The sequence below is a fragment of the Triturus cristatus genome, chromosome 1_1 (genome assembly GCF_964204655.1).
Source record: "Triturus cristatus chromosome 1_1, aTriCri1.1, whole genome shotgun sequence".
Classification (NCBI taxonomy): domain Eukaryota; kingdom Metazoa; phylum Chordata; class Amphibia; order Caudata; family Salamandridae; genus Triturus; species Triturus cristatus.
This window is the reverse complement of record NC_140579.1, coordinates 892,853,397-892,866,588: the sequence shown is the minus strand read 5'-3', so window position 1 is coordinate 892,866,588 and position 13,192 is coordinate 892,853,397.

The window sequence follows — 13,192 nt, the reverse complement described above, 5'->3', positions numbered from 1 at the left end:
TTTTGATATGGGTGTGTAAACAAATACACGGTGAAACTCATTGTCTTCGCCTTTTATTGGGTGCACTTCTCGTAGGGGATTTTGTCTATCCATATAGTACGGCGCTCTTTCTCTGTGGGGCAGCGAGAGAGAATCCGGACTTACAAAAAGGACATACTGCTTACGTGACACTAATATCTCCTTAATTAGCTTGTTACTAGAACCTCTCCATCTGTTCGTGAGTAGTTCCGTTAATATATCAGGTAAAGGACCAGGGTCAGCATGTTGGCTCTTATATAATATGAGGAGTTGCTGAATCATATATATTCCAGCTAAACGTTGTTCATCTGTACTGAGGTTAAAAAACGTGTGTGCTACGGTCTCATCACCGTATTTTTCAGGACTGTCAATCCAGTGAACGGCTGATCTGGCTAATTCTTGCTCATCCATGGAATCGAGGAGGTGGTAACCTCTTCGTTCTCGTAGTATTTTATCTGCGGCTTGAAACGAATGTTCAGGAGATTTCAGATTTATTACAGGCGTCGGATACGTTCTGCTATTATTTGGACATACAGAGTGTATGGGATCAGAAAAACATCTAGTATTTTCACAGTATCTTCCTTTGCCTACATAGGCTATGGTCTCTGACTGTCTTGCGGAATTCCCTGATTCGGACACTTCATCTTGCTCAAACTCGTCTGTTCCCAATCTCTCTTCATGAATACGCTCTATTTCTTTACGTATTTTTCGGCACATGGCTATTATACAATTTTGCTTATCGTGTCTCCCTTCTGATATATTCTGACTCCATCTTGTAAGAATAAGCATTGCATTCGGGTCTACCCCCGGACGATCTTGATTTCTGATTACACAGTTTATGAGGAAACGTAACAGTTCCCCCTGTATCTCTACTTTCTGGAATTCCATAGCTCTGTTAATACATCCTGGATCTCGTCCTGTTTGAACAAAATGATATATGTTATCTAGATGCGTAATCATCCCTGGTAACCTCGCTAAATACTCTGCGGCTCGCCTGATACGTAATGATGCCAGGACCATTTCGTCCTCTTTACCAACCACTGGGTCATATCTACAATTTACAAGGAGTTCCTTAAGCGTACGTTCACTTACGAATTTAGGTGTACGTGAATGCGCTGACTCTTGAAAAACAAGTTTATTTATTCTGGGTGGTGTAAAGGTACTGCTAGCACCTCCCGTGGCCCCATCTGGGGCGTCGGGTGTGAATGGATTCGTTGAACGTGACACAGCAACTATGGGTGTCGATACCCCTATAGGATCGACTGCGGAGACAGATGCGGAAACAGATGTGCTTGCCGAAGCTTGTATCGGGACTTGCTGTTGCACGGGGACAGATACCTGATCCTGACGTTGAACCCCTCTGCCAGATGGTCTATGTGGTGCGGCGTTAGCATACTCGGGAGCTGCGTCATCTAGATATGAGGAAAGAAAAACATCTTCTGCGGTTCTGGGAAGCCCCTTTGGATGTACCTTAATTGGAAATAATGGGGGTGGCAAGTCTTTTGGCATCTCTGTAACAGCCTTAGGTAGTCCTTCGGCTAGAAGGGGATACATACCATTCATAAGAGCATTTCTTTGTCTATTCACTTGTTCTGATTTCACTCGGATACCTTCCTCAATTAATAGATTTTCTTGAACTTTATTTGAACTTTCTTTACTCCTCTCTTCTTGTCTACGTGCTTTTTCTGTTCGTCTATGAGATTCTTTACGCCATAACTCAACAGCGTCTTTCTGTGACTGTCTGACCTTTCTTTTCCATAACTCTTCCTCCACTTTCATGATGCACTCTGCATCCCAGGTTCCCGCTGCGGGCCACCTTTGACTTTCCGGTAACCCCTTGGTATAATCTACCCATAGATCAAGAAACAATATGGCATCTAAGCCATGCTTATGGTACATGAAATGTCCTGGAGTGTCTCTAGGAGGAATGGGAACTGCTTCTTCAAGCACCCCTTTTCTGGTAGTAATCTGTCTTAACTTCGAGAAGAACGGCATATTGACAACTGATCTGATACTTACTCTTGAACTTGCTTAATACGAGAAACACAATAATGAACAGTGAACAATGAACAGTCATTCATACCACAATATGCAAGACATTTTCTGAATACTTTAAACATTAAACATTAAACATTTAATAATAGTCGACAATGATGACAGTCTGCCTAACTAATCACCACGTTGAATTCTTGACAATAACTGAATACTTCGGAATACTTGATATACTGCTAAACAGTACATATACACTGCTAAACAGTGCAGACCGGATTTGTGTACCCAAATCCGTCTTGACCGGCACAACCTATGTGCGCGTCAACACGCCTCCCCGGCGATGGTACTCACCGAGTAGCTCCTTGAAACGGAAGGCCTCAGAGAATGGACAGGACTCGATAACTGCGGACATCGGACCCTCTGGACGTCGGGATTTCGGAAAACCTGGTGGGCCTCTGTATACCTCGGATCTTGCTCTCTCAGCTAGGCTCTGGTCGGGATACTTCGCACTTCTCACCGCCTCGTCTGGGTTGATCGCAGCCTCAGTCGCCCCCGCTTGACCGGAGGGAGCTTACAGGAAATCCTGCTGGTACGCGTTTATGGTCCGTCCAGCTGTGGCAGGAGACCGGGCCTGCAACGCACCGCCGGCGCGTGAGATGAGAAAGTGTCCCTGTTCGGGCGCCATTATGTGGTAAATAAAAATACCGGACTGAATTTCATACGGAATCTTAAAATAAAGTAAATAGCTCAAAATAACAAGAGGCAGAATCCGTGGTATAAGAGGTTTTCTAATGGGCTTTATTCCATTCAAAATGGCCGACTCGAGTCGCGGCCTTCAGGTTCCGTCACCACGAGGGTTCAGGAAGTGAAGTACAATAATTTATTAACAGACATGTATTTTTATAATAAGTACATTACAATGAAACGAATGTAGAAGGCGTAACATTTGATAAGAAAAGTGACAAAACAGTGACATAATCGAAACTAGGCGTAATAAGGAATAAAAGAAACATGATTGGTTAGAATTATCAGACATAGGTGGATCTATAAGATAATACTTGGCATAGATGCGCGCGCGGCAGCATGACGTGTAATTGACGTGCAACTAGGGGGTGAAGGGGACTTGACATTAACTCTACATATGGAGACGAAAAGTCTGAGGGGTCAAGTCAACCTAATCCCAAATCATATCTAACATCCTATGTTTAAAGAACTATGTTATCCACAAGGAAGAGACTCTCGGACAGAATCTATTCTATACTAACTGTGTGTGCGTGTACAAGCGTCTAAGTGTCTATATGAGATGCGAGGGGCAGAAAACTTTCCATGGCAGCAGGGCTATGAATCACTTGCAGGAGGACGGAAAGGCTGAGTCCTTTGCTTGTGAGCTAAAGGAAATGTTTACCTAAATCACTGGACAGGAATGCATCGGCTGAAGAGCAAAATAGATAATTCGAAGGTGAAATACAGCTTCTTGGCAGACAGGCGAAAACTGGCCGAGGCAGGCACCGTTAGCTGCACAGGGAGTAGGACAAAGTTCATGGATACAGATGCGAGCTCAAGCTGAAGCTGTCAGAGACAGAGAGCAGGGAAAGGCTTTGAGGACAGAATCGGGCCTACTCGCCTGAACTGTAAAAATGGAGTAACTTAGCCATATAAAGTCGGTGGCCTGTCATACCTAGGAATCGAATATCCAGCCCATTGATGGCGGATCTGACAGAGAACATGTTGACGGTAGACACACATATGTTTTGCGTCTTAGAAACTGGAACTGGAGGGAACATACATGTACTTGTAACATGTATATAGAACCGTTGGGGTCCAAGATAGGGGACATAACTGATCAGGAAAATCCACATTTCCACAGTCTGTTGACATGAAGTACCCTATGGGGACTCCTAGGGGTTCCAAGGTCTACCAAGTAGGTAACCTCCCCTTTCTACTCAACAATTGTATGGGGGCCACTCCATTTGTCCTAGAGGGCTGTTGGGGCCACAGGCTCCAACACCCACACCTTCTGTCCTGGCTGGTAAACAGTCAGTACAGCCTTTTGGTCATGCCAGGCTTTTTGCAGTTCCTGGCTAGCCTCAAGGTTTTTGTTTGCCTTTTTCATGTACTCAGCCATCCTGGAGCGGAGACCAAGTACATAGTCCACTATGTCTTGCTTTGGCGGCTTGAGAGGTAACTCCCATCCTTCCTTCACCAAACACAATGGACCCCTGACAGGGTGACCAAACAAAAGTTCAAATGGGCTGTAGCCAACCCCCTTTTGAGGCACCTCCCTGTATTCAAATAAGAGGCAGGGCAAGAGAAGGTCCCATTTTCGCCTCAGCTTCTCTGGGAGTCCTTTGCTCATGCCCTTTAAGGTTTTGTTGAACCTCTCAAATAAACCATTGTATTGAGGGTGATAGGGTGTGGTAAACTTGTAGTTCACTCCACACTCCTTCCACATAGCAGTCAAGTAACTAGACATGAAGTGCTGCACCCCTGTCCGATACTACCTCCTTAGGAAAGCCTATTCTTGAGAACACACTCAAGAGAGCTCTTGCCACCACAAGTGCTGTAGTGGTCCTTAGGAGAATTGCTTCTGGGCACCTGGTGACATGATCCACCACCACCAGTATAAATCTGTGCCCAGATGCTGTTTAGGGATCCATGGGACCAACAATTTCAATCCCTACCCTTTCAAAGGGTATCCCCACCACAGGTAGTGGTATCAGGGGGGCCTTTGAAGTGCCACCTGCTTTGCCACTGGCTTGGCAGGTTACACAGGAGCGACAAAACTCCTTTGTGTCTTCAAACATGTGGGGTCAGTGAAAGTGAGGAACAATTCTGTCCTAAGTCTTGTTCTGGCCCAGGTGTCCTGCTAGGGGAATATCATGGGCTAGTGTCAATAGGAAACCCCTAAACTTCAGAGGTATAACCAACCTCCTGGATGCACCAGTGTAGGAGAGTAGGGTCTGCTTTCTATGTTCACCCCCACTTTTCGCTTTTGCTTTACTGGTTTTCGACTTAGATGTGGCTGTGGGCCTGCTAATCAGACCCACAGCCCTGCTGTTCTCTCTCTAAATTGATACTATGTACTTTAGGTGCATAACCCATTTGGATAGGATCACCTTATTGGCCCCTGTACAGTGTACCCTAGGTACCCAGGGCATAGGTGTACCCTAGGCCTACCAGGGGCTGCAGCATGTATTATGCCACCCCTGGCCTGGCCTTCCATTATGACACAACTGGCTGATCACTCAGCTGGGGCAAGGTCGTGTAATCACCCCTTGCTTAGGTGTAGTATTCCTATACCTAACTTACATATAGACACATGTGTACCTATCAGCCACTCCTATGGCAGGCCTTAACAATCCTGGAGGCAGAGTGCTTGGTAACATGTGAGATGGTGCTCTAGCATGAGCTGAGCCTGTCTGCAGCTTTCGGAACCATGTCCTTATAGCTGTTCTATGATATAGCCTACCATATACTCTTAAAGTGCCTTATAATCTTAAACGGTTATGGTAACTATGGTTTGGCTTTATCGAAACATGTCGTGTAAGGTGTCTAACACTGTGGAATAATACCCCCATACCATTTCTGGACATGAGGATATTATTCCCCCCTTCTAGAGGGAAAGATATGTTAAAATCATACTTTACTGTTAGCCTCTGACCAAAGCCTCAGCATCACAAAATGGATGCTGCTGCCACGACACAAGTCTGACCTCCTGCTGCTGGGAATGATCCAAGCCAGGGAGGCCTGGACAATAGGTTTCCTGCTTGGGGAGGTGCTAGCACCTCCCCAGACAGCCTTTAGTGTATTGGGGCAGGGTGGGCTGAAAGGAATGAGACATGCCTGGGTCACACAAGGTGTTCCTTGCATAGTCCAGTTCAAACCGGCGCTGGGGCACTCCAGCCCCAGCTCTGGCGCGAAACTGGACAAAGGGAAGTGGGTGTAACCACCCCCTCCCAGGTCCCACCCATAAGGCGTGACCTAGCAGGTATCCCAGCCCCCCAGATTAGTATAAGAGTGGGAGTTGGGCCTCAAGACTTTAGATTATCCTGAACCTGCAACTTGAACAGAAACTCTGGACCTTCAACATTCGACAAAAGAAGAAGACTGAAGAATCTCCCTTGTGGCCAAGGAGTGGCTACCCTGTGCAAACAGGCACCATCAAGAGACTACCCTTTGCTTTGCTAAAGTTCTACGAGGGACCGACTGCAGAGCCCGACCAGAGCCTTGACTTCCAGACTTCTCCGACCCTGATCCACATCCACAGCAGAGCTGAGATCCGTGGAGGCGACGAGAGACGTGGGACCGGCTACCTGGGAAAAGCGGCTAGTATCTTCAAGCGCAGCTTCGGAGGCACCCTCGAAGTTGTGCACCGGGGATTGAGAAGCCCCAACCCCAAGCACCATATGCCCCGAAGACCAGCCCCCCACACTCCACGAGTCCTGCGTGGGGCCCTTCTGCATTTTCCTGCTTGCCGCGTCTGTCCGGTTGCATGCCCGCTGGCTAGTGGCCTTTGTGACGACGCATCCTGTAATCTTCACCGCTGGTTTGGCTCCTCCAGACTGGCTCCTGCTTCTTTGAAAAAGAGAAGCACCCCAGACCTTCCTGGTCTGCACCAGAAGCAAGTCCTCCGTTCTTCGTGGGTTCCGCTTGCCAAGGCTTGGTGAGTCCTAGTCCAACTTCGACGCCGCCGACAGCAAGAGCCTTCGTGGGACAGCTCGCCTCCTGGTCCTGGTCGTCCTCGACGTTCCCTGGTCCTCGTGGCTGCAGCGACAAGCTTCACCTTCACCTGCAATCTTCACGACATCACCTGGTTCCTTCCTGGTTCCACGTGGTCACTGGCTAGTGACCTTGACTCTGTCCCTTCTGCTTGCAGGTCTCCTCTCTTCTTGATCCCAGCCTTGGGATCCACCGGACACTCTTCACTGACTGCCTGTCAGCAACTTTCCTTCAGGCATCCATAGAAGTCCACGACGAAACCCGACGCAAGTTCACACCTATGCACCCGCAGCCTGTGGGCTAGGTAACTTGGGTACTTCGGTGCTCACAAGGGTAGTAACTATCCTAGGGTCTATTTTCCGAGTCTCGACTCTCTAGCTGCTTCAGAAGTGTCCTTAAACTGTTAATTGCTAACAACTACTATTTATATCGACTTTTACGCATTACGCGTGAGTGTTTCCACTCTGCACCTGAATCCCGTGGGCCTCCCACTTCCTAACCTTTGGTAGTATAGTGTAGCCCCAGCGATTCCCTAGGCCTAGGCCTATCCTATTTCCGTGACAGTGGTCCTTATACCACTTACTTAGTATATGGTTTGCGTGGCCCCTAGGGCCTGACTGTATTACTTACCTGTGTGACTTAATGTATGCATAAATAAGACTGTGTTGTACTTACCTCTAATCTCATAAAGAGTGCTGAGGGTTTGACTAGAATAAATACACTTTATTTTATATATATATCTGTTGTGGTGTCCTTTCATTTGGTATTCAAGGGATTATATATGGTATCACAGCTGGCTTCACATGCCATTCAGAGTTTAGCCTAAGACTGCTCTTGTCCATGCTACCACTAGGATAGCTGGTCTATAAGGTTGACTTTACAACCAATCACCATAAGGGTATTTGGACTGATATAAGGTGTACACTAGAACTAGTGACATCATACATCAGGCCAACTTCTCACATTGGTGAGCAGCGGTTGGGATCTGAGCTTGCTGTTGTAATACCATTGTAATCTTGAGATACTAAATTGAAAGATCACACAGATATTGTCTAGGTACATATAACATAGATTATAATACTTCAGTCCTACTGGACTTAGTGGTTGTAGGTTGAAGGGAGTAACACACCCTGACTACAACTACCAGAGAGGTTTAGTAGAAACAACTAGTGTAGGTAGGTGCACACACCACACCCTCACTAGATCATATCTCTGGGAGGAGATCAAGTAGATGCTCTCTCAGGAGGGGCAGGTCTGCAGAAGACCTCCTCTAGATATGATACCCTAACTTTTCAGGAGATGAGACAATTGTGTACCTCCAGAAGAATCAAACAGGGTGCAAACCCTACCCTCCTTCAGCTAAGACAACTCCTAGAGGAGTATGATGCCCTTAAAGCCTCACAGGCAGGTACCCTAGGTACAAAGGAGGGTCTACCCGCCACAGATGAGTCAGATGGGACTTCAGATGAAGAGGTAGACAGCCAGGGCCAGGTAGGAAGACTTAGCCAGGCTAACCTAAGCTTGCATGGGAGTTTGCATGGGGTCCCCTCATACAGACCCCCAAGTGGGCTTACACAGAGAAGCAGGAGGGACAGATCCCCTTCAAGGGAATCCATCCACTCCCATGTCTCTAGCATCTCTAGTGTTTCCTCTCACAGGGGAATGACTTCCCCTGAGAGAAAGGAGCATGAAGCCAGAATGAGGGAAGCTAATCTGAGGATTCAGAGGGAAGAACTTGCCCTTGCCAAGGAGAAGCTTGCTCTGGCTAGAGAGCAAAAGTTAAGTGGGTCAGAACCCACTGGTGGCAGCAATATCCCTAAGGATAGAGACAGGCACTATGATAATAGAAACCTGAGCAAGATTGTCCCTCCCTACAAGTGTGGGGATGACATCCACAAATGGATAACTGCTTTGGAGAGAGCTTGCAAAGTACAGCAGGTACCCCAAAGTCAGTGGGCAGCTATCTTGTGGCTCTCCTTCTCTGAGAAAGGTAGAGACAAGCTCCTCACAGTTAGTGATGAGGATGCAGATAATTACACTGTCCTGAAGAGTGCTCTAATTGATGGGTTTGGCCTAACCACTGAACAATACAGGTTGTTGTTCAGGGATACCCAGAAGACACAGACTCAGGACTGGACTGACTTTGTAGATTGTGCCACTAAGGCTCTGGAAGGCTGGCTAATGGGAAGTAAGGTTAAGGACTATACAGGATTGTATAATTTGATCATGAGAGAACAAATCCTTAACAACTGTCAAAACCAGCTATTGCATCAACACCTGATTGATTCTGATCTGACTTCTCCCCAAGAATTGGGAAAGAAGGCAGATAGATGGGTCAGGACTAGAGTTAAGCAGAAAACCCAGAACCAGGGCGGTGATCAGAAAAAGGCAGACCAGAAGGGTAATGATCAGAAACAAAAAGACCAGAAGTCTTCACCAGGCCCCCAAAAGGCTCAGGGGGAGGGTGGTCCCTAAAAGGATAAAAAGAAAGATGGCCAAAAGAAACCATGGTGCAACTATTGTAAGTCCAACTCACATTGGTTTAGTGAGTGCACCAAAAAGGATAAGCCCCCAGCCACCATTGCCCCTAAGGCAACAGTACCCCCTAGTTCAGCTGTAAGTGGTGGTTCCCAGCAAAAGGGTGTAGTAGGGTTAACCCTGGGAACTGAGGAGGATTCTGGCCTAGTCAGAATACCTACTCAGGCTGTTCTGATCTGTGATGGGGACTTAGCTTTGTCCTCTACTGTAGGCCCCAGTAACCTGGGCAAGTACAGACAGACTCCTTTTATCAACCAAAGAATGGCTCAGGCCTACAGGGACACTGGGGCTAGTGTCACAATGGTGACACCTGCTTTTGTGGACCCTGGACAGATCATACTAGGTGAGAATTACCTAGTGACCAACGCTAGCAATGCCACTACCTCCCATAGTGTGGCTATTGTTAACTTCTCTTGGGGAGGGGTAACTGGCCTCAAGAAAGTTGTTGTTAGTTCAGACCTTCCTGTAGAGTGTTTACTGGGCAATGATCTTGAAACTTCAGTTTGGTCTGAAGTGGAGTATAGGACCCATGCAGAAATGCTGGGGATAGATGCACATGTCCTTGCTGTGACCAGGTCACAGGCCAAAAAGTGCACCACTGAACAAGTGCTGGATCCTGAAACTATGGACCAGTCACAACCCAAGAGAAAGAGCAGTAGGGTTAAGGCTGTGCCTTCCCCCCTGCCTCAGGTGGTGGATCAGCCCTCCCAGGAGGATGATTCTGAGAGCCCTGAAGGAACTGTCCTAGAAGAACTTGAACCTGATCAGGTTGAGTTTCTTGGGACAGGGGGACCTTCAAGGGCAGATCTGAGGCAGGCTCAATTAGACTGCCCCTCTCTTGAACCCCTCAGACAGCTGGCTGCTGCTGAGGCTGCAGGGAATGCTCAAGGTACCCATAGAGTGTATTGGGATGAAGGGCTACTGTATTCAGAGACTAGAGACCCCAAGCCTGGTGCATCCAGGAGGTTGGTCATACCACTGAAGTTCAGAGGCTTCCTTCTTACCTTGGCCCATGATATTCCCCTTGCAGGACATTTAGGCCAGAACAAGACTTGGGACCGGCTTGTCCCCCACTTTCACTGGCCCCATATGTCAGAAGATACTAAGGAGTTTTGTCGCTCCTGTGTCACCTGCCAAGCCAGTGGCAAATCAGGTGGCACCACAAAGGCCCCCCTCATACCACTACCTGTGGTGGGGGTCCCCTTTGAAAGAGTGGGCATAGATATTGTAGGACCAATGGACCCACAAACAGCATCTGGGCACAGATTCATACTGGTGATAGTGGACCATGCCACCAGGTATCCAGAAGTTATTCCCCTGAGGACCACAACAGCTCCTGTTGTGGCAAGGGCCCTGCTTGGAGTATTCTCCAGAGTGGGCTTTCCAAAGGAGGTCATTTCTGACAGAGGTGCCAACTTCATGTCAGGATACTTGACTGCAATGTGGAAGGAGTGTGGTGTGAACTACAAGTTCACCACACCCTATCACCCACAGTGCAATGGGCTTGTTGAGAGATTCAACAAGACCCTAAAGGGAATGATAAAAGGGTGACCAGACAAGCTTAGGCGAAGATGGGACATCCTTTTACCCTGCCTTCTGTTTGCTTACAGAGAGGTCCCACAAAAGGGGGTTGGCTACAGCCCTTTTGAGCTTTTGTTTGGGCATCCTGTAAGAGGACCCCTGTGTTTGGTAAGGGAAGTATGGGAGAGACCTCTCAGACAACCCAAGCTTGACATAGTGGATTATGTACTTGGTCTCCGCTCCAGGATGGCAGAGTATATGAAGAAGGCTTCTAAAAACCTTGAGGCAAGCCAAGAACTCCAAAAAGCTTGGCATGACCAAAAGGCTGTGCTGACTGTTTACCAGCCAGGGCAGAAAGTGTGGGTGTTGGAGCCAGTGGCCCCAGCAGCACTCCAAGACAAATGGTCTGGACCACACACTATTGTTGAGAAAAAGGGAGAAGTCACCTACTTGGTGGACCTTGGGACTCCCAGAAGCCCTCACAGGGTGCTTCATGTCAACATATTGAAGGCATATGTTGACAGGGCAGACATGGGGCTACTCATGGCTACAGATGAGGGGCAGGAGGAAGAGAGTGACCCTCTCCCAGACCTGTTGACTCAGAACCCTGATGATGGCTCAGTTGATGGTGTGGTCTTTTCTGACAGCCTCACTGTCCATCAGCAACAGGACTGCAAACATGTTCTGCAATCCTACAGACATATGTTCTCTCTGACCCCAAGTCAGACAAACTGGTGCACCCATGAGGTGGACACTGGTGACAGTCTGCCTGTGAAGAGTAAAATCTACAGGCAACCTGACCATGTCAGGGACTGCATAAAAGTTGAGGTACAAAAGATGTTGGAGCTGGGAGTCATTGAACCTTCAGAGAGCCCTTGGGCTAGTCCTGTAGTCCTTGTGCCAAAGCCTCACACCCAAGATGGTAAGAGAGAGATGAGGTTTTGCGTGGATTACAGAGGTCTCAATGCTGTCACTAGGACAGATCCCCACCCAATACCTAGGGCAGATGAGCTCATTGACAGACTGGCAGCTGCTAAGTTTTTGAGCACATTTGACCTGACAGCAGGCTACTGGCAAATCAGACTAGCTGAGAGTGCAAAGGCCAAAACTGCTTTCTCGACCCCAGGAGGACATTATCAATTTGTGGTAATGCCCTTTGGTTTGAAGAATGCACCTGCCACTTTCCAAAGGTTGGTGAATCAAGTCCTTACTGGGTTGGATGATTATTGTGCAGCTTATCTTGATGATATTGCTGTCTTTAGCTCCACCTGGGAGGATCACCTGGTCCACCTGAGGAATGTTTTAGAGGCCCTGCAAAAGGCAGGCCTCACTATCAAGGCCACTAAGTGCCAGATAGGGCAGAGCAAGGTTGTATACCTGGGCCACCTAGTTGGTGGGGGTCAGGTTCAACCACTGGAGAGCAAGATCCAGACCATAAAGGACTGGACTACTCCAACTACCCAGACTCAGGTCAGAGCTTTCTTGGGCCTGACTGGGTACTACAGAAAGTTTGTTAAGAACTATGGGTCCATTGTGACACCACTTAATGACTTGACCTCCAAAAAGATGCTAAAGAAAGTTCAGTGGACAGTAAGCTGTCAAAAAGCATTTGATGACCTGAAGCAGGCCATGTGCAGTGCACCTATTCTGAAAAGTCCAGACTACTCCAAAGAGTTCATTGTCCAGACAGATGCTTCTGAGTTAGGTGTGGAAGCTGTTCTTTCACAACTGAATGTAGATGGTCAAGACCAGCCCATTGCTTTTATAAGTAGAAGGCTGACCCCTAGAGAGAAACGTTGGTCAGCTATTGAGAGGGAGACCTTTGCTGTGGTTTGGGCCCTGAAGAAGCTGAGGCCATACTTGTTTGGCACTCACTTCAAGATTCAGACAGACCATAAGCCCCTCTTGTGGCTAAATCAGATGAAGGGTGAAAATCCCAAACTTCTTAGGTGGTCCATTTCCCTACAGGGGATGGACTTCACAGTGGAACATAGACCTGGGACTGACCATGCCAATGCAGATGGACTCTCCAGATATTTCCACTTAGAACATGAAGACTCAACTGGTCAAGGTTAGTTTAATGTCCCTAAGTTTGGGGGGGGGGGTTGTGTAGGAGAGTAGGGTCTGCTTTCTATGTTCACCCCCACTTTTTGCTTTTGCTTTACTGGTTTTCGACTTAGATGTGGCTGTGGGCCTGCTAATCAGACCCACAGCCCTGCTGTTCTCTCTCTAAATTGATACTATGTACTTTAGGTGCATAACCCATTTGGATAGGATCACCTTATTGGCCCCTGTACAGTGTACCCTAGGTACCCAGGGCATAGGTGTACCCTAGGCCTACCAGGGGCTGCAGCATGTATTATTCCACCCCTGGCCTGGCCTTCCATTATGACACAACTGGCTG